Source organism: Balaenoptera musculus, chromosome 1, assembly GCF_009873245.2.
Source record: "Balaenoptera musculus isolate JJ_BM4_2016_0621 chromosome 1, mBalMus1.pri.v3, whole genome shotgun sequence".
In the NCBI taxonomy this organism is placed as follows: domain Eukaryota; kingdom Metazoa; phylum Chordata; class Mammalia; order Artiodactyla; family Balaenopteridae; genus Balaenoptera; species Balaenoptera musculus.
In genome coordinates this window covers 147067869-147088329 of record NC_045785.1, presented here as the reverse complement: position 1 = coordinate 147088329, position 20461 = coordinate 147067869, and the positions used below count along the sequence as shown (strand labels likewise).

The 20461-nt window shown below is 35.8% G+C and overlaps 1 protein-coding gene across 2 annotated transcripts in view; it reads left to right on the top strand.

Annotated features, from left to right (window-relative positions):
- Nucleotides 1-20461, top strand: part of SYT14 (synaptotagmin 14) — a 244445-nt gene that overhangs the window by 148571 nt on the left and 75413 nt on the right. The window lies entirely within an intron of this gene.

Genomic DNA, 20461 nt, shown 5'->3' with positions numbered 1-20461 from the left:
TTTGTCTATAATTTTCTTTTTTTCTAGTATCTTTGTCTGGTTTTAGTATCAGGGTGATGGTGGCCTGATAGAATGAGTTTGGGAGTGTTCCTTCCTCTGCACTTTTTTGGAAGAGTTTGAGAAGGATGGGTGTTAGCTCTTCTCTAAAGGTTTGATAGAATTCTCCTGTGAAGCCATCTGGTCCTGGACTTTTGTTTGTTGGAAGATTTTTAATCACAGTTTCCATTTCATTACTTGTGATTGGTCTGTTCATATTTTCTATTTCTTCCTGGTTCAGTCTTGGAAGGTTATACCTTTCTAAGAATTTGTCCATTTCTTCCAGGTTGTCCATTTTATTGGCATAGAGTTGCTTGTAGTAGTCTCTTAGGATGCTTTGTATTTCTGCGGTGTCTGTTGTAACTTCTCCTTTTTCATTTCTAATTTTATTGATTTGAGTCCTCTCCCTCTTTTTCTCGATGAGTCTGGCTAATAGTTTATCAATTTTGTTTATCTTCTGAAAGAACCAGCTTTTAGTTTTATTGATCTTTGCTATCATTTCCTTCATTTCTCTTCATTTTTTTTCTGATCTGATCTTTGTGATTTCTTTCCTTCTGCTAACTTCGGGGTTTTTTTAATTCTTCTTTCTCTAACTACTTTAGGTGTAAGGTTAGATTGTTTATTTGAGATGTTTGTTATTTCTTGAGGTAGGTTTGTATTGCTATAAACTTCCCTCTTAGAACTGCTTTTGCTGCATCCCATGCGTTTTGGATCATCGTGTTTTCATTGTCATTTGTCTCTAGATATTTTTTGATTTCCTCTTTGATTTGTTCAGTGATCTCTTGGTTATTTAGTAACGTATCGTTTAGCCTCCATGTGTTTGTGTTTTTTACGTTATTTTCCCTGTAACTGATTTCTAGTCTCATGGCGTTGTGGTCAGAAAAGATGCTTGATATGATTTCAATTTTCTTAAATTTACTGATGCTTGATTTGTGACCCAAGATGTGATCTATCCTGGAGAATGTTCCATGCACATTTGAGAAGAAAGGGTAATCTGCTGTTTTTGGATGGAGTGTCCTATACATATCAATTAAATCTATCTGGTCTATTGTGTCATTTAAAGCTTGTGTTTCCTTAATTTTCTGTTTGGATGATCTGTCCTTTGGTGTAAGTGAGGTGTTAAAAGTCCTCCACTATTATTGTGTTACTGTCGATTTCCTCTTTTAGAGATGTCAGCAGTTGCCTTATGTATTGAGATGCTTCTATGTTGAGTGCATATATATTTATAATTGTTAAATCTTCTTCTTGGATTGATCCCTGGATCATTATGTAGTGTCCTTCCTTGTCTCCTGTAACATTCTTTATTTTAAAGTCTATTTTATCTGATATGAGTATTGCTACTCCAGCTTTCTTTTGATTTCTGTCTGCATGGAATATCTTTTTCCATCCCCTCACTTTCAGTCTGTATGTGTCCCTAGGTCTGAAGTGGGTCTCTTGTAGACAGCATATATATGGGTCTGGTTTTTGTATCCATTCAGCAAGCCTGTGTCTTTTGGTTGGAGCATTTAATCCATTCACATTTAAGGTAATTATATGTATGTTCCTATAACCATTTTCTTAATTGTTTTGAGTTTGTTTTTGTAGGTCCTTTTGTTCTCTTGTGTTTCCCACTTAGAGAAGTTCCTTTAGCATTTGTTGTAGAGCTGGTTTGGTGGTGCTGAATTCTCTTAGCTTTTGCTTGTCTGTAAAGCTTTTGATTTCTCCATCGAATCTGAATGACATCCTTACCAGGTAGAGTAATCTTGGTTGTACGTTCTTCCCTTTCATCACTTTAAGTATATCATGCCATTCCCTTCTGGCTTGTAGAGTTTCTGCTGAGAAATCAACTGTTAACCTTATGGGAGTTCCCTTGTATGTTATTTGTCATTTTCCCCTTACTGCTTTCAGTAATTTTTCTTTGTCTTTAATTTTTGCCAATTTGATTACTATGTGTCTCGGCGTGTTTCTCCTTGGGTTTATCCTGTATGGCACTCTCTGTGATTCCTGGGGTTGGGTGGCTATTTCCTTTCCCATGTTAGGGAAGTTTTCGACTATAATCTCTTCAAATATTTTCTCTGGTCCTTTCTCTCTCTCTCTTCTCCTTCTGGGACCTCTATAATGCGAATGTTGTTATGTTTAATGTTGTCCCAGAGGTCTCTTAGGCTGTCTTCATTTCTTTTCATTCTTTTTTCTTTATTCTGTTCTGCAGCAGTGAATTCCACCATTCTGTCTTCCAGGTCATTATCTGTTCTTCTGCCTCAGTTATTCTGCTATTGATTCCTTCTAGTGTATTTTTCATTTCAGTTATTGTATTGTTCATCTCTGTTTGTTTGTTCTTTAATTCTTCTAGGTCTTCATTAAACATTTCTTACATCTTCTCAATCTTTGCCTCCATTCTTTTTCTGAGGTCCTGGATCATCTTCACTATCATTATTTTGAATTCTTTTTCTGGAAGGTTGCCTGTCTCCACTTCATTTAGTTGTTTTTCTGGGGTTTTATCTTGTTGCTTCATCTGGGACATAGCGCTCTGCCTTTTCATCTTGTCTGTCTTTCTATGAATGTGGTTTTTGTTCCACAGGCTGCAGGATTGTAGTTCTTCTTGCTTCTCCTGTCTGCCCTCTGGTGGATGAGGCTATCTAAGAGGCTTGTGGAAGTTTCCTGATGTGAGGGACTGCCAGATAGGATTTTATAATACAGTTGTATTAATTTTTTACTTTCATTTACTGATAAGCATATTTTATGTGCTGATTGACATGAACATATAAAATTTTAGGAGCATATAATATGCTGGACACTTGAGAAAGTATTGAATGTTTAACCTTTGCACTTGGAAATAAAGTCAGCTCTACTTTAATAGGTTTGTTGCATCTCTGATGTAACATAAATATAAATACTATGTAATCTGATGTAATGTAGTCTAAATACTGTGTGTCCCAAGCTATCTATATTCCTCAAAGACAGCTGGGAATTCTTTCCTTAAGCATGAGAATTCTTTAATTTTTTTAATGGAAATCTTTCTGATTTGTCTTTTATATGTAGTTTAATTGAATCTTTAATGGTAACTTAGGGTCTTCATTAATATTGATTACTAGGTAAAACCAAAGTATGTATGTAGAAGTAAAAATATATGAAAATAGCACAAAAAGTGGGAGGAGAAGCATTCTGTTGTAAGATTTTTATGTTATATATGAAATTGTTTTAAGATAGATTGTGATAAGTTAAAGATATATATTATATAAATCCTAGAAGAACCACTGGAAAATAAAACAAAACTTAAGGCTAATAAGCTAATAGTGGAGAGAGAATTGAAGTATAAAAGTACTCAATCTAAAAGAAGTCAGAAAAAGAAGAAAAATGAAACAAGAATAGTTAGGGCAAATAAAAAACAAATTACAGGAGGGTAAATTTGTACTTAACTATATAGATGAGGTATTGACAAACTATTCCCCATGAACCAGATTTGGCATGCAGCCTGTTTTTTGTATGGCCTGTAAGCTAGAAATGATTTTTACTTTTTTCTTAATTATGAAAAATATATGTAACAAAATTTACCATTTTAAACATTTTAAGCGTACAGTTCAGTGACACTAAGTAAATTCACATTGTTGTACAACCATCACCACCATCCATACCTTTTCATCTTCCCAAACTGAAACTCTGTACCCATTAAACTGTAACTCTCCATTGCCCATCCCCCGAGATCCTGCCAATCACCATTACCTTTTCTGTCTCTATGAGTTGACAACTGTAAGTAAGTCATAAAAGTGGAAACATACAATATTTGTCCTTGTTTTTGTCTGGTTTATTTCACTTAACAATGTCTTGAAGATTGTTTCATGTTGTAGCAAATATCAGAATTTCATCCCTTTTTTAAAAATATTTTTAGATTTGTAGAATAATTGAGCTGATAGCACGTAGAATTCCATATACCTACCCCACTCCCACCCCTTAACCCTTTATTCCCACACAAAGTTTGGCCTATTATTAATATCTTGTATTAGTGTGGTACATTTGTTATAATAAATGAGCCAATATTGAAACATCATTATTAATTATAGTCAACAATTACAATAAGTTTTATTCTTTGTGTTGTATAGTTATAGGGGTTTTGAAAAATGCATAATAACACGTATCCACCATTAGTTTTATACAGAATAGTGTCACCACCCTGAAAAATCTGTGTTCAAGCTATTCATGTCATACCTCCCTCCCTTGGAATCCTTGGCAACCAATGATATTTTTATTGTCTCTATAGTTTTGTCTGTTCCAAAATGTCATAAAGTTGAAATCAACAGTATGTAGCCTTTTCAGACTGGCTTCTTTCACTTACCAATATGCATTTAAGGTTCCTCCATGTCTTTTCATGGCTTGATAGCTCCTTTCTGTTTATAATTAAATAATATTACATTGTATAGATGTACCATAGTTTGTTTATCCATTCACTTATTGATGACATATTCTTGGCTTCCAGTTTTGGTTGATTATGAATAAAGCTGATATAAACATTCATGTACAGAATTTTGTGCAGACATACATTTTGAACTCAATTGGGTAACTATCTAGGAGCACAGTTGCTGGATTGTAAGGTAAGACTATGTTCAGCTTTGTAAGAAATTGTCATCTAAAATGACTGTAGCCATTTTGCAGTCCCACCAGCAATGAATGAGAGTTCTTGTTGCTCCACATCCTCACCAGCATTTGGTATTATCAGGTTTTTTAAAATTAATTTTTACTGGAGTATAGTTGCTTTACAGTGTTGTGTTAGTTTCTGCTGTACATCATCCCTTTTTTTTTTTTAAATTTATTTATTTATTTATTTATTTTTGGCTGTGTTAGGTCTTCGTTTCTGTGCGAGGGCTTTCTCTAGTTGTGGCAAGCGGGGGCCATTCTTCATCCCGATGCGTGGGCCTCTCACTATCGTGGCCTCTCTTGTTGCGGAGCACAGGCTCCAGACGCGCAGGCTCAGTAATTGCGGCTCACAGGCCCAGTTGCTCCACGGCATGTGGGAACTTCCCAGACCAGGGCTCGAACCCGTGTCCCCTGCATTGGCAGGCGGATTCTCAACCACTGTGCCACCAGGGAAGCCCCATCATCCCTTTTTATGGTTGAATAATATTCTCTTGTATGTATATACCAGATTTTTACAGTTTTAAAGTATTATAAAACTCATAAACACACAGAGAATATGTGGTAGACACTATATGTGGCCTACAAAGTCTAAAATATTCATTCTCTGTGGTCTGTTAGAGAAAGCTTGTCAGTCCCTGATTTTGATAATCACGCTAAATCTAAATGATTTAAATATGCCAATTAAAAGGCAAATATTGTCAGATGAGATTTTTTTAAAGTAATATCCAAATGTATATTGTGTATGAGAAACCTAATTTAAATATAAAGGCATAGATAATTTAAAAGTTAAAGGATAGAAAAAAATGATACACCTACCGTGCAAACATGAATTCAGAGGAAGCTGAGAAGGCTGTATTAATATCAGAGAAGAGTTTAGAATAAGTATTATTATCAGGGATAAAGAGGGACATTTCCACAAGAATTTGAGTCAATTCATCAAGAAGACATAACAATCCTAAATAACAGCTTCAATAAACTTGAAGCAAAGGAGAAACAGAAATTCACAATTATATTCAGAGATTCAGTACTTCTCTCTTGGTAATGAACAAGAGAAGTAGACTGAAAATCAATAAGGATGCAGAAGACTTCAACCACAAAATCAACCAGTTTTTTTTGGTTGACATTGATAGAACACTCCGCTCAGATGTAGCAAAATACACTTGATGGAGAAATGTTTTTGACTATATTCAACTTCCATTCATGATAAAAACCTTCCATCAAACTTTTTCAATCTCTGATTATAGGCTCTAAAAAATAACAAAATTTTAAAATCCCACAAGGCTAATAATATTTAGTGGTGAAATATTGAATGCTTTTTTTTTTTTTTTTTTAAATATACTGGTAAAATCCAGTATATGACAAGAATTTCCACTCTCCCTGCTTCTATTTAGTGTTTTTAATTGAGAGTCTAGCTAGAACAATAAGGCAAGGGGAAAAAAAGTCATAGAGCTTGGAAAGGAAGACGTCGTCAAACTGTCTTTACTTGCAGATGATATGATTATGTAGAAATTTCTAAGAAATTTACAAGGAATTTTTAGGATACCAGGTCAATATACAAATATCAAATGTATTTCTATATATTAGCAAAAACAATTGGGAAATATGATTTTTAAAACAATATCATTTATAGTAGTATCATAAAACCGAATCCTTAGGAATAAGAGTAATAAGCAAGACACTGAAAACTACAAAACATTGTTAAGAGACTGTAAACAAGAATTAAATGTAGTGGTATAGCATGTTAATTGATTGGAATATTCAATATTATGAAGATGTTTATTCTCCCCAAATTGATCTGTAGATTAAATATGATCTCCATTAAAATTCCACCAGGCCTTTTTTTATTTGTAGCATATGACAGACTAAAATATTTATGGAAATTAAAGGAGCATAGAATAGCCAAAACTGTTGTGGAAAAGAAGAGCAAAGTTAGAGGGCTTACGCTAACTGATCTCAGGATTTAGTGTAAAGCCACAGTAATCAAGGAAGTGTGGTATTGGCACAAGGATAGACATATAATTAAGTGAAACAGAAGAGTCTAGAATGCACACTCACACACATATGACAATTATTTTCAACAAGGTGTCCAGGTAATTCAGTGAGGAAAAAAGTCTTTCAGTAAGTCATTTAGGAACAACTGGATATCCATATGGAAAAAATAATAAACACCAATCCTTGCTTCACACCATACACAAAAATTAATTCTAGATAGGTCATAAATGTAAATGGTAAAAACTTATTTAATTACTAGAGAAGACATAGATAATCTTTGTGACTTTGCATTATGCAAAGATTTCATTGATAGGAATCAAAAGGCATGAATCATAGAAGAAAATTGGAATGACTGTGACTACATTAAAATTTTAAAACTTTTGCTCTTCAAAAGACACTATTAAGAAAATGTAGAGGCAAGGCACAGACTTGGACAAAATATTTTAAATGTATTGCAAAGGAGAAATAGAAATTCACAATTATATTCAGAGATTCAGTACTTTTTCTCTCTTGGTAATGAATTTCTCATTTGCAATAAATGCATGAAAAGATGCTCAAATCATTAGTTATTTAGGGAAACACAAACTAAAACCACAATGAGATATCACTACACAGCCAGTGAAATGCTTAAAATTTAAAAGACTATCAGTACCAAATATTGGTGAGGATGTGGAATAAATGGAACTCTTATGCATTGCAGTTTGAATGCAAAATGGTAGAGCCAATTGGAAAACAGTTTGAAAAGATAAATTGTATCCCTACAGTAGAATACAGGTTAACAAAAAGTAACAAACTTCTGATAGATGCAAAAACATAGTTGAACCTCAGAAGCATTTACAGGAAGTAAAAGATGCCAGATACAAAGGACTATATACTGTGTGAGTCCATTTATATGATATCCTGTAAAAGGCATAACTGTAGTGAAGGAAAGCAGATCAGTGGTTGGCCTGTGGCAAAACTTGTGGGAGACAAAGGGACGTGAGAAAACTTAAGGGGAATGGAAACGTTCTATATCTCCTTTGTGGTGGTGGTTACAGAACTATATGCATTTGTCAAAACTCATTGAAGGGTACATCAATGGCTGGATTTTATTGTCTACAAATTATATCACAATAAAGAGGATTTTTAAAATGGAGGACTTAATTGGAATCCTCTAACTAACCATTATGGGAAGGCACTCTGAATTCCCCCTAGCACTGATTGGCTTCTAATATCTCTGTTACTGCTACCTGGTAAGCCTTGGGTGGTCTGTCTTTGCACATGTACAGCTAACTCTTGGTCACAGACTCATGGGGGTCCTCCACACAGACTTTGGAGGCCCCTTTCTCTGCACAGCTTTCTCCTTTTCAGTGCCCTGCCCCACAATTTCCAGCCACTTCAGCTGCCTCAAATCCTTCACTTCAAACTTCACACTTCAGCTGCCTCCTCAGCTCAGATGACTGTTTTGGCCTGCTTAGACTCTAATTCTTGTTCACAGAAATAATGTGACATGCTTTAATTAGAAGAGTTCTAAAATGTTGGACAGTTAGTAACATCTTGTAATATCGGTAATTCTTTTATTTCCTTAATGTTAAAACAGAAAATACAGTTTGAGTTCATGGTCTGTAAACGCAGAAGTCTCACTGCCTTGCCAGTTATGTTTGGGTCACATTGAGATCCCTCTGCAACAATTATTTTGCCCATTCATCAACAAAAATGTTTAAGGTAATATACTGTGTTTCAAGCTTTGTGTTGCTAGGCACTGCAGGTACAAAGGTAAAAGAGAGAGTCCCTGCTCTCTCAGGGAGCTCACAGTTCATAATATCCAAACAGATAACTACAGTACACTGTACACGATAGAAGCAAAGTGTGTTGTAGAATATTTAGTAGGAACACTTAGGCTAATCTACATGCATGGATGTGTGTATTTGGGGGGAGGGTGGATACATTTGGGGAGTAGGTGATGAATACAACTGAGAAGGCTAGGAGAGAGTTAATGTGAAATGTTTATATTTTAAATCCTATTGGATAAAACTAGGAATTCCAATCTAAGGAGCAGAGCAAAAAAGTAAAGTAATGCAGTTGTTATACAACTTAGAAACTTCTTCAATCTGGGAAAGAATTAGAATGTGTGAGGTTAAATTTTAGAAACCATGTTATCTGCTGCATATTTGTGTTTTAAACTATATTGGAAATTCGAATATTTTCAGGCACAAGAGCCATTCTAGGTCTGCCAGTCTTTCTTCTCCTAAGTTCTTACATCCGGCCGGACCCACTAATTGAGGCCAACTCTTATTCTAACCAAAGTTGAAAACCAAATGGACTGCTACAAATTCTATCCACTGAGAAGAGTTTCCTTCTTTCTTATCTTTCAGGGCCACCTCTGAAAGATTATAAAGATTATAATCCTATATAATACCAGAAAATTCCACTTCTGCTGGTTTGGGGCATATCATTAGACATAATTTTTTAACCCTCAGTTAAGTAGTCACAGCATACTTTGAGACTGTGCATGCAGGTGAAGCAAGATACGACAGGAGTAACTATCATACCTCCCTGTGCCTTCAGGCCTACTTAGTCCTCATGCAAGATCTGCCAATTCCCCTTGATGGTGGAGTACAGCTTGACATTCGTAACTCAATAGCTAGGTGATCACATGCGATCTACTTCATACTGAACAGGTTGGATCATGTTGCTACCTGGTGTCCCTTGATCTTCCAGTTAGTCTCTGTTTGCCACTAATATTTGGTCAGGAGCTGTTTCTCAAAAACAAGCCACTCTTCATTTCACTTGCGGAAGTGAGTATGATCTTGTATCAAAACCTAAGAGTCAAGAAATGAGAGGTAATGAATTGATTTTTGACTCAGAAAGTAGATGTGCTGAGTAAGATTGTACTGTTAGAAAGTCAGTAGCTACATGCGAAGTATGGTTTGAATCAGGAATTATTTCAAGCTACCAGGGAAATAAAGTAAGAAAGATTAGGGTTTCAAGGCATGGTACAAAAATAACCTGAACTCTGTCTTCTAATAAAATGTGTTTGGAGGTACAAAAACATCATAATTAAAAAAATCGAAAGGCCTCCAATGCAATTCTACCATCAGAACTTCTCAATGATACTTTTAAGCATCATGACCTACTGCAGACATTTGAAGACCATTTGGTTTGCTGAGTCTTAAAGGTCACGTGTAGAGCTTACGCTACTGTACCTGGATCATCTGGAGAGACTTATCTTGCTCTTGGTGCTACTCAAAGCTAATAGCTTTTTATTTTACCTTATAAATGGATCAGAGCTATACACTCAATTATGGAATGTGCTGCTCTCAAAGTTTAAAGCGGCCAACCAAACTTTTTGTCTCCTTCTTAGTGGGAGGCAGACAAGGGGTAGCAAATTCTCTTTGACTTCGGGAGGAATATTCTAGCATACCCTGGATCCTCAAGAACTTTATTGAGGAGGCAAGCCCTGTGTTTTCTTAAGATTTAGTTCTCACTTCTGTCACACATGTATATTTACCAAGAAACTTCATCTGTCAACTCTTCTACTCTTACAAATCCTAATAGATTGCTGTCTTCTAGAGCAGGATCAAGGAGATGGAGCGTGGAATGTGGAGGCAGCCAAAGTCTCTGCAAAAGCAGATCACGGCATAGAGCAAGAATAGTTTATTATGTTTCCCTGAAGCAGGGCAATAGACATATCTGTCCTTACCACATGTAAATAACCTGTTGCTTTTGTTCTCTCTGGATTATTATGAAGGGAAAAGCATTTGCTAAATTAAAGGTACATATCAAATACCAAGGCTGTGTTAATTTGCTCAGTAAGGAGGCTCCATCTGGAGTGGCAGCTCCAGTTAAGTCATCTTCTAATTAACTTTATGATAATCTGCCATTATTTTTCAAGCCTATTAATTTTTGTAGAGGCCAAACTAGTGAAGGCAGTCACCAAACCTGCAGTTCTCAAGTCTCTGACTGAAACTAAGCTCTGCTTTTCCCTTGGGATGTCTTGTTGCTGGAGAAAGGAAACTGCAGTGTTTCCAATTGTCCCTTCCTGTAACATATAGGCACTGCTTGGAAGGCCAAAGTGTGGATTCTGCCAGTTGCTCAGAGTACACATTCTAATTGTAAACCCAAGAACTGGAAAAAGAGCAGCAAGGTCATTTCTGAAATTTACTCTTAGATATTTGATATTATCTGATGCTATTATATGTGGAATTGGTTTTAAATTTCACTTTCTAATTGTTCATTGTGTGTATGTAGAGATTCAGTTGATTTTTTAAATACTAATCTTGTATCCAGTGTCCTTACTAAATATGCTTACTAACTCTAATAGCTTATCTCTAAATTATTTTGAGATTTCTGTATCACAGTCATCATCTAAAGAGTAGTGACAGTTTTATTTCTTTCTTTCCAATCCCTTTACATCTTCTTTTTCTCACCATATTACACTGGCTAGGACCTCCAGTACATTGTTGAATAGAGGTGGTGATAAAAGGCATCCTTGTCTCATTCCTGATCTCAGAGGTAAAGTTTTCAACATTTCACCAGTAAATTTGTTGTTTGCTGTAGGACTTTCAAAGATACCCTTTATGAGTTCAAAGAAATTGCCTTCTATTCCTTGTTTGCACAGAGATTTTTTATCATGAATGAATAATTAATTTCATCAGGTGCTTTTAAAAATCTTTACTTTAAAATAATCCAGAAAGGATGTGTGTGGAAAATGGAAGGTGTAAATGAAATACAGTGGTACAATTTTTAATAATTATTAAAGCTGGATAAGTAAAAAAAGCAAAATCTGTTACAATTATCACATTACTTTTAACCTTTATTCTTTAAATGCAGTGAATTTGATAGATTAATTTTCTAATGTTAAATCCATCTTGCATTTATAGAACAACTTTACAGTCCTTTTTACCACCTTGAGTCATTTGAGGGTAAATGGCTTGCTGAGCTGATGCTTCTTCACCCCCAAATACATTAGTGTATATTTTTTACAAGTAAGAATATTCTCTTACATAACCGTGATCCAACCATCAAAAGTAAGACATTAATACTGATATATTTTTAACATTTAATTCTCGGAACCCACTCAAGGTCAACAGTTGTACAAATAATGTGCATTATAAAAGGATCTAGTTCAAAATCATGCCTTTCATTTAGTTACCATGTCTTGTTAGTCTCCCTCGGTCTAGAACAGTTCTTCGGTAATTCCCTCTTGGAGATTACACTTGTTTTTTAGAATATCTGAGTTTGTCTGATATTCCTCACAATTAGATTCAGGTTATGCATCTCTAGCTGGAAGTGGTGCCATATTCCCCTCATTGCATCTTATCAGATGATGCACAATTTTGATTTATCCCGTTACTCAGAATGTTCAGTTTGATCTCGTCATTAAGGAGGTGTGTACCAGGCTTCTCTACTAAGTTACTCTTGATAATTAAGTCCTTTGTCGGAATGTATTTCTAACTACGTAAATGACCTATTTCTCAAAATTCTTTCAGTTTATTCTTATATTTATTTATATCTAGATGGATTCATGGTTTCCTCTTTTTCTCAATGTCTTATAATCAGTTACTGTAATTATTTATTTTGAAGCTCAAATTGTTAGTGGGATTTGGTCAGTGTGAACCCCTTCAAGCTGGTTTCTCTGTCATTTTGACACGACCCCATCATTCTTTGAGTGTGTCCTTAACTCTCAACACAAGAAGCTTGTCTAGGCTTGTCTTGTATTTTCCTTTTCTCAGCCCTGGAATTAGCCATTTCTTCATGGAGTCGTGGTTCCTTTTAGTGAAGAACTGATTGAAAAGCCAAGATCTGGGCAATAGGTATGCTCATTGCTATCAAAGTGTTGTTCTTAAGCCCTCTCAGTGGATAGAGCTAGGATACTCAGGAATGTGTGTGTGTGTACACACATTATATGCATATTTACACTATAGTTCTACCTATTACTAACAAGCTGAGTCCACACTGATATCTTTTCATTCTAATCCAATACCACAGAGTTTATTCTAGTGTTTTCCCTTTCCATATTTGTAACTCCCTTTTCAAACACTGAAAGACCTGGCTCCCATTAACCATAATATATATGCTGTTTAATCACCACCACGCCACTCCCCATCACTCTGCACACATCCCCCTTTCACCTCATTTAGGTTCCAGTATCACATACAACCTTTTCCACTTCTGGATGTCCCTGTGACCCTCAGAACATGGACTCTGACAGCCCAGGCCAGCTTGCCCCACACTGAATGTCCTCATCATCCTACCTAAGCTCTGACTTCCTGCTTGGGTTCTGACCCCATACTCCAGGACTTCCCCTGTTCCCCACACAGTTGCCTTCCTTTTCCCACTTGGACTCAGACAGCGCACTCTCGGCTATCCTCACACGTGGATACCCTCCCCATCCAGCTTAGGTTCTGGTTTGCCTGTGTCAGGCCACCTGTTAGTGTGGATGCCCTCCTCAGCCTTCCTGGGCTTGACAGCCCACACCAGTCCCCCCTCCGTGGCTCTGATCCTACCCAGGCTCTGGCGCCCCTTCCCTCAGTGTAGGCACACTCCTCACTCTGTTTGGGCTCTGTTGCCCTAGACTAGGCTTCCTGTCCAAGGGGAACCTTCTTACCCTGCTGAGGCTCTGGTTCCCTGTGCTGGGCGTTTCTCATCCAGATTGGGTTCCATCATGCTGCATGGTGCCGCCCCAGGTATGGATGCCCTCTTTGCCCTCCTTGAGCTCTGACACCTCACTTCTGGCCTCTCCCTGAATGAAGGCCCTCCTCACCCCACTTGTGCTCTGACATATGGCTCCGGGCCACTGCGGCTTCTTGTGCCACCACCTGGGCAGACCACTGCCTGCCTCTGCCCCACTGAAGAGCTTTAGGACTGATAAATTTCCAAAAAGGGAAGAACAAAGGGAAAGCTTGCTATCTTTTTAATGTCTGAAGGATTTGAAATGATGTCCTCCTTTTTACTCTTGATATTAATAATTTATGCCATCTCTCTTTTTTTCCTGACTAGTCTCTTCTAGCAGCTTATTAATTTTATCAGTGTTCTCAGTGAATTTTATTTTGGTTTGCTGAAGCTTTCTATTGTGTGCGTGTTTTCTCTTTTTGATTTCTGCTCCTTATTTCATTCCTCCTACTTTCTTTGAGTTTCACTTGTATGTTTTTTAAATTTTTAACGTCTTGAAATGGGTACTTAGATCATTGTTTTCAGCCTTCCTCTCTCTCCTGCCCTCCCTGGTATATGCACTTAGGCCTGTAAATATCCTTCTTAGCCACATTCCACAAGTATCTCTTTTTTTTTGTTAGTTTCTGCTTTATAACAAAGTGAATCAGTTATACATATACATATATCCCCATATCTCTTCCCTCTTGCATTTCCCTCCCTCCCATCCTCCCTATCCCACCCTTCTAGCTGGTCACAAAGTACCGAGCTGATCTCCCTGTGCTACGCGACTACTTCCCACTAGCTATCTATTTTACATTTGGTAGTGTTTATATGTCCACGTATACACTACCGCTCTCTCACTTTTCCACAAGTATTTCTGTGGATTATTTTTAATATCACTATTTTCAATATGTTTTCTAATTTCTATTGCGATTTCTTTTTTAATCCATGGGCAATTTAGAAGTTCATCTTAATTTCTCGTTATTTTATCTAGATATCTATAGATTTTTTAGTTATATTTTTGATTGTGATTTCTAGTTTAATTCCACTGTGGTTAGATAACATCCTTTTTACACTTCCAGTTTTGAGAAGTGTGTTGAGCCTTAACTTATTGCCCAGTATATGATCAATTTTGGCAAGTTTCCCCAGGTATTTGAAAAGAAATGTGAATTCTACAGATGTTGAATATTCACCACTTTTTAGAGCTGCAGTTCCCAAACTCTGAAAACCACTGTCTTAAAACATAACGTTAAAAACTACAGGTCATATTCCTGATATGCATGCATCCTGTTTATTTCTAGAGTAGGAAGATACTTTGTTTTGTTTTGTAGGTACCGTGCAATATGCAAATGGAAAATTAAAATGCTTAAAATATATTCATGCATGAACCCTTTTATGGATATATCATTGCCATAAAATAGGGTATGAAATTTGGTTGTAAAATGAGGGATAAAGTAATAGTAGGGCATCATCATCATTTTGGTGTTTGATAGTCCCACAAAAAATTTCTTCCCAAGGCTGGATGTTTACAGTGTAATTTAACAACTCCGACATAACTTGTGTTATTTTATAAAAACAATTGTCTTGAAATGTTTGCAATAGCAATTCATTTTAAGCCAACTCTTAGTTATTACACTGTATAGACAATATAAAGCAGTTATCAACTAGAGAAAAAAGATATTATTGCAAAAGTTAAAAAAGGAGAAATCCTCGTAACTGTATCTTTTTTATGAAATTTAGATTCCAGATACATTTGGGTGTTCTTCACTTTGAAAAGTAAAGTGCAAGAGTAAACTGAAAAGGAAAGAGAAAAGTGTGTTAATATTATTTTCAAAGCTTTGAGGATTTATACAATAATATATAATTATATAAACCTACATATATACAATTTATATATCCCAATGTTCATGTATATTATATATATCTCATTTATATGTTCCAAAATATTTTATATATTCCAATTCACAGCTTTAAAATTGTTTCTCTCAAATCCAGAAACAATATTGAAGTCTACCCATGGAACCTACTTAGCATCTTTAAATATCACTAAACTTCTTTGGGGTAACTTGTGCCTTGGTCTTTGGAGCACATTTATACTAAATCTAAATAAGAGCCAGATGACTGGAGCTCAGCTGTGTAAGTCCCATAGTTGGTGGCAACTAGGCAGGGACCTGATATATTAAAAGTAAGCCAAAGGAAGTAAGGTATAACATAATCACCAGACAGAAATTGTATCATGCTGTCCACATAAAAAGGAAGTTCAGAGAAGGATTATTAAAGTGGAAAAAGAGCTACAGAAAGAGAAGATATTTTTTTTTAATTTTTTTTTTAATTAATTAATTTATTATTATTTTTTTTTGGCTGTGTTGGGTCTTCGTTTCTGTGCGAGGGCTTTCCCCAGTTGCGGCAAGCAGGGGCCACTCTTCATCGCGGTGCGCGGGCGTCTCACTATTGCGGCCTCTCTTTTTGCGGGGCACAGGCTCCAGACGCGCAGGCTCAGCAATTGTGGCTCACGGGCCTAGTCACTCCGTGGCATGTGGGACCTTCCCAGACCATGGCTTGAACCCGTGTCCCCTGCATTGGCAGTCAGATTCTCAACCACTGCGCCACCAGGGAAGCCCAAGAGAAGATATTTTAATAAAAATGAAAACTGAAATCAACTGCCAGACTGATGTATAAGGAGGGCAAGGATCATTTATCTTCCTCCTTCCTGGAAGCTTTAGACATCTACTTTTTTGTTTTGTTTTGTTTAATGTGTGTGTGTATTTTTATACTCCCAATAGTGTATTTTGGAAGGGAAATATTAAGTCATTTTTTACTTTTCCCAGTTTTATTGAGGTTTAATTGACATACAACTTTGTATTATTCCAAGCTGTACAACATAATGGTTTGATATATGTAAATATTGCAAAATGATTGTCACAGTAAGTTTAGTTAACATCAGTCACTTCACGTAGTTACAAATTTTTTCTTCTGATAAGAACTTTTATCTACTTTTATTCTACTCTCAGCAAATTTTAAATATACAATACAGTAGTAGTAACTGTAGTCCCTGTACTATACATTACATCCCCAGGACTTATTTATCTTATAACTGGAAGTTTGTACCTTTTGACCACCTTCACCCTTTTCCCCCAACCCTCATCCCTGCCTTTTTTTGCCAACCACCACTGTTCTCCGTATCTATGAATTCAGTTTTTTTAGCTATAAGTGACATCATACAGTATTTATCTTTCTCTTTCTGACTTACTTCACTTAGCACAATGTCCTTAAGGTCCATCCCTGTTGTCACAAATGGTAGGATTTCCTTCATTTTTATGGCTGAATAATAGTCTGTTGTGTGTATATACCAGATTATCTTTATCCAGTCATTCATTGATGGACACTTAAGTTGTTTCCATGTCTTAGCTATTATAAATAATACTTCAGTGAATATGGGAGTGCGCATATCTTTTCAAGACAGTGATTTCATTTCCTTCTGATAAATACTCAGAAGTGGAAATGCTGGATCATATGGTAGTTCTATTTTTAATTTTTTTGAGGAATCTCCATATTGTTTTCCATAGTAGCTTCAACAGTTCACACTCCTACCAACAGTGCACAAGGATTCCCTTTTCTCCACATCCTAGCCAGCACTTGTTATCTCTTGTCTTTTTGATAATAACCATTCTGACAGGTGTGAGTTGATACCTCATTGTGGTTGATTTGCATTTCTCTGATGATTAGTGGTTTGAACACCTTTTCATGTACCTATTGGCCATTTGGATATCTTCTTTGGAAAAAGAAAGTTTTTACCAAAGACATTTTTTAGTTTCTCAACCCATTTTTTAATCAGATTGTTTTTTCACTGAGTTGTGTGTGTTCTTTATGTATTTTGGATATTAACACCTTATCAGATATATGATTTGCAAATATTTTCCACCATTCTGTAGGTCGCCTTTTAATTTTGTTGATTGTTTGCAGTGCAGAAGCTGTTTAGTTTGACGTAATCCTACTTGTTTATTTTTGCTTTTGTTGCCTTTGCTTTTTGTGTCAGATCTAAAATATTGTTAAGAACAATGTCAAGGAGCTTACCCACTATGTTTTCTTCTAGGAGTTTTATGGTTTCAGGTCTTATGTTTTGAGTTGATTTGTGTACATGATGTCAGACAGTAGTTCAATTTCATTATTTTGCATGTGGCCATTCAGTTTTCCCACCACCATATATTGAAGAGACTATCCTCTCCCCATTGTATATTCTTGGCTCCTCTGTCATAAATTAATTGACCATACATGTATGGGTTCATTTCTGGGCTCTCTATTCTGTTCTCTTGATCTATGTGTCTGCTCTTTTGCCAATACCATACTGTTTTGATTACTATAGCTTTGTAATACACTTTCAAATCAGGATGTGTGATACCGCCAGCTTTCTTCTTCTTTTTCAAGATTGCTTTGGCTATTTGGAATCTTCTGTGTTTCCATACAAATTTTAGAATTTTTTTTTTCTATTTCTATGGAAAAAAATGCCATTGGAATATTGATAGCGATTGCATTGAATCTGTAGATTGCTTTGGGTAGTATGAACATTTTAACAATATTCTTCCAATCCATGAGCACAGAATATCTTTCCATTTTTATTTGTGTCTTCAACTCCTTTCATCAGTGTCTTACGGTTTTTAGTGTACAGGTCTTTTCACCTCCTTGGTTAAATTTATTCCTTGGTATTTTATTCTTTTTAATGCAATTGTAAATGGGATTTTTTTCCCTTAATTTCTTTTTATGATAATTCATTGTTAGTTGATAAAAACACAACTGATTTTTTTATATTGATTTTGTATCCACCAACTTTACTGATTATGTTTATTAGCTCTAACAGTTTTTTGGTGGACTCCTGATGGTTTTCTATATATAATATTATGTCATCTGCAAATAGAGACAGTTTTACTTCTTCCTTTCCAATTTGGATGTCTTTTTTTTTTCTTGCCTAGTTGCTCTAGCTAGGACTTCCAGGCCCATGTTGAATAAAAACAGTGAGAGTCAGCATCCTTGTCTTGTTCCCAGTCTTAGAGGAAAAGCTTTCAGCTTTTCACTGTTGAGTATGATGTTAGCTGTGGACTTTTCATATATGGATTTTATTATGTTGATGTATGTTCCCTCTGTACCCAGTTTGTTGAGGGTTTTTATCATGAATGAATGTTGAATTTTGCCAAATGCTTTTTCTGTATCTATTGAAATGATCATATTATTTTCATATTTCATTTTGTTAATGTTTTGTATTACATTGATTGGTTTCCATATGTTGAACCATCCCCTGGAATAACTCCTACTTGATTATGATGTATGATCCTCCTAATATATTCTTGAATTCAGTTTGTTAATATTTTGTTGAGCACTTTTTCGTCTGTGTTCATCAGGAATATTGGCCTGTAATTTTCTTTTTTTTGTAGTGTCCTTGTCTGGCTTTGGGTAATGCTGGCCTTGTAAAACAAGTTTGCCAGTGTTCCCTCCTTGCCTGTGTTTTATAAGAGCTTGAGAAGGACTGGTATTAATTCTTCTTTAAGTGTTTGATAGAATTCACCAGTGAAGCCATCTGATCCTGGACTTTTGTTTGTTGGGAAGTTGATTACTGATTCAATATCCTTACTAGTAATTGGTTTGTTCAGATTTTCTATTTCTTCATGATTCGGTCTTGGCTGATTGTATGTTTCTTGGAATTTGTCCATTTCTTCCAGGTTGTCCAATTTGTTGGTATATAATTTTTCATACTAATCTCTTATGATCCTTTTTATATGTGGTATCAATTGTAATTTCTCTTCTTTCATTTCTAATTTGAGTCTTCTCTCTTTTTTTTTCTTGGTGAGTGGCATCTACTCTTTTCCGTATAGATATGAACAGTGAAATGGATTCCATCCCCAGCTTCAATTTGATGGCTTCTGATTAATCTAAACCATTTATGGTAATCACATTCCCCCTACCACAGATGGGTTTAGAAATTGACATGTGACCTAGTTCTGTCCAGTGAGATCTGTGGGGTAATATGCTGAGAGACTTCTTGGAAAGATCATCTCTCTTTTTGAAAAAATTAAGGTAAAGGAAAAGATGGCATGCTGATTCTTAGAACCACTACATTGGGAATTTTTTGATTGACTTCATGGTACAGTAAATATTTAGATATTACAATTTAACTTATAATTCAATGGCTGATTAAATATACATTTTAAAGGGAGAGAAGATGTCCTTTTACTGATTTAAAAACTATCAGTAGAGAATATATTTAGAAACAACAGAAAATTCAAATATCAGGTTTTGTTGTGTTTTTTGTTTTTTGGCTGTGCTGCGAGGCATGTGGGATCTTAGTTCCCGGACCAGGGATCGAATCCATGCCCCCTGCAGTGGAAGCGCAGAGTCTTAACCACTGGACTGCCAGGGAAGTCCCTGTTTTTGTTAACAAAGAGGGATTTATTTGTCTCAGGCATCAAGAAGTTTGGAGATAGCTACTTAGTGATTTTTCAGATGCTTCTTCATTATTCTTAGTTTTCATTCTCATACTTGTTACTTCATGGTTACAAGATGAGTGCAGCACCTCCAAGCAGGAGGAGGGGGAAAGGCCAGTGGACAAAAGGGGCATGCCAGTTGAGTCTGCCTGCTTTTGTCAGGAAAACAAAAGTTTTCCTGGAAGCCCTGTTCTGAAATCTGGTTTGTTGTGTTTTATTAGCTACTATTTGCAATCCATCTATCTAATCTATCTTCTCAAATTTAGCTTCAACTATATTAAGTCATTAACTTTTCTACTTTGTGCTTATGTTTTCTAAAGTGGGTATGTTAGAGTCAGTAAGTGAGACATTTAATTTCTTTTTCCAAAATTAGGGCTTCTGAGCAAATATGTAAATCTGTGCTAAGTTCAATATTTTTCATTTGAACCAGACATTGTGGTAATTTTTCAATGAGTTTTATAGTTCTTATGTAAAGTTTTTCTAAGGAAGAACAGAAGACCTATTGAACATTTGAACTGAACTCCATTATAAGAATTACAATGCAAACTACCTTTTTTCAGAGTCCCTTTTGAGAAAGGAGAGTGACAGTCCATTAAAGGAAAAAATGAGCAGTGTTTAAATTTAATATCTGTTATTGTGTCCAGGATTTATCTACACAGACTTAGCTATTCCTAAATTGTATACTGAACTCTATTTCCTTACATACCCTCCTGTCCCCA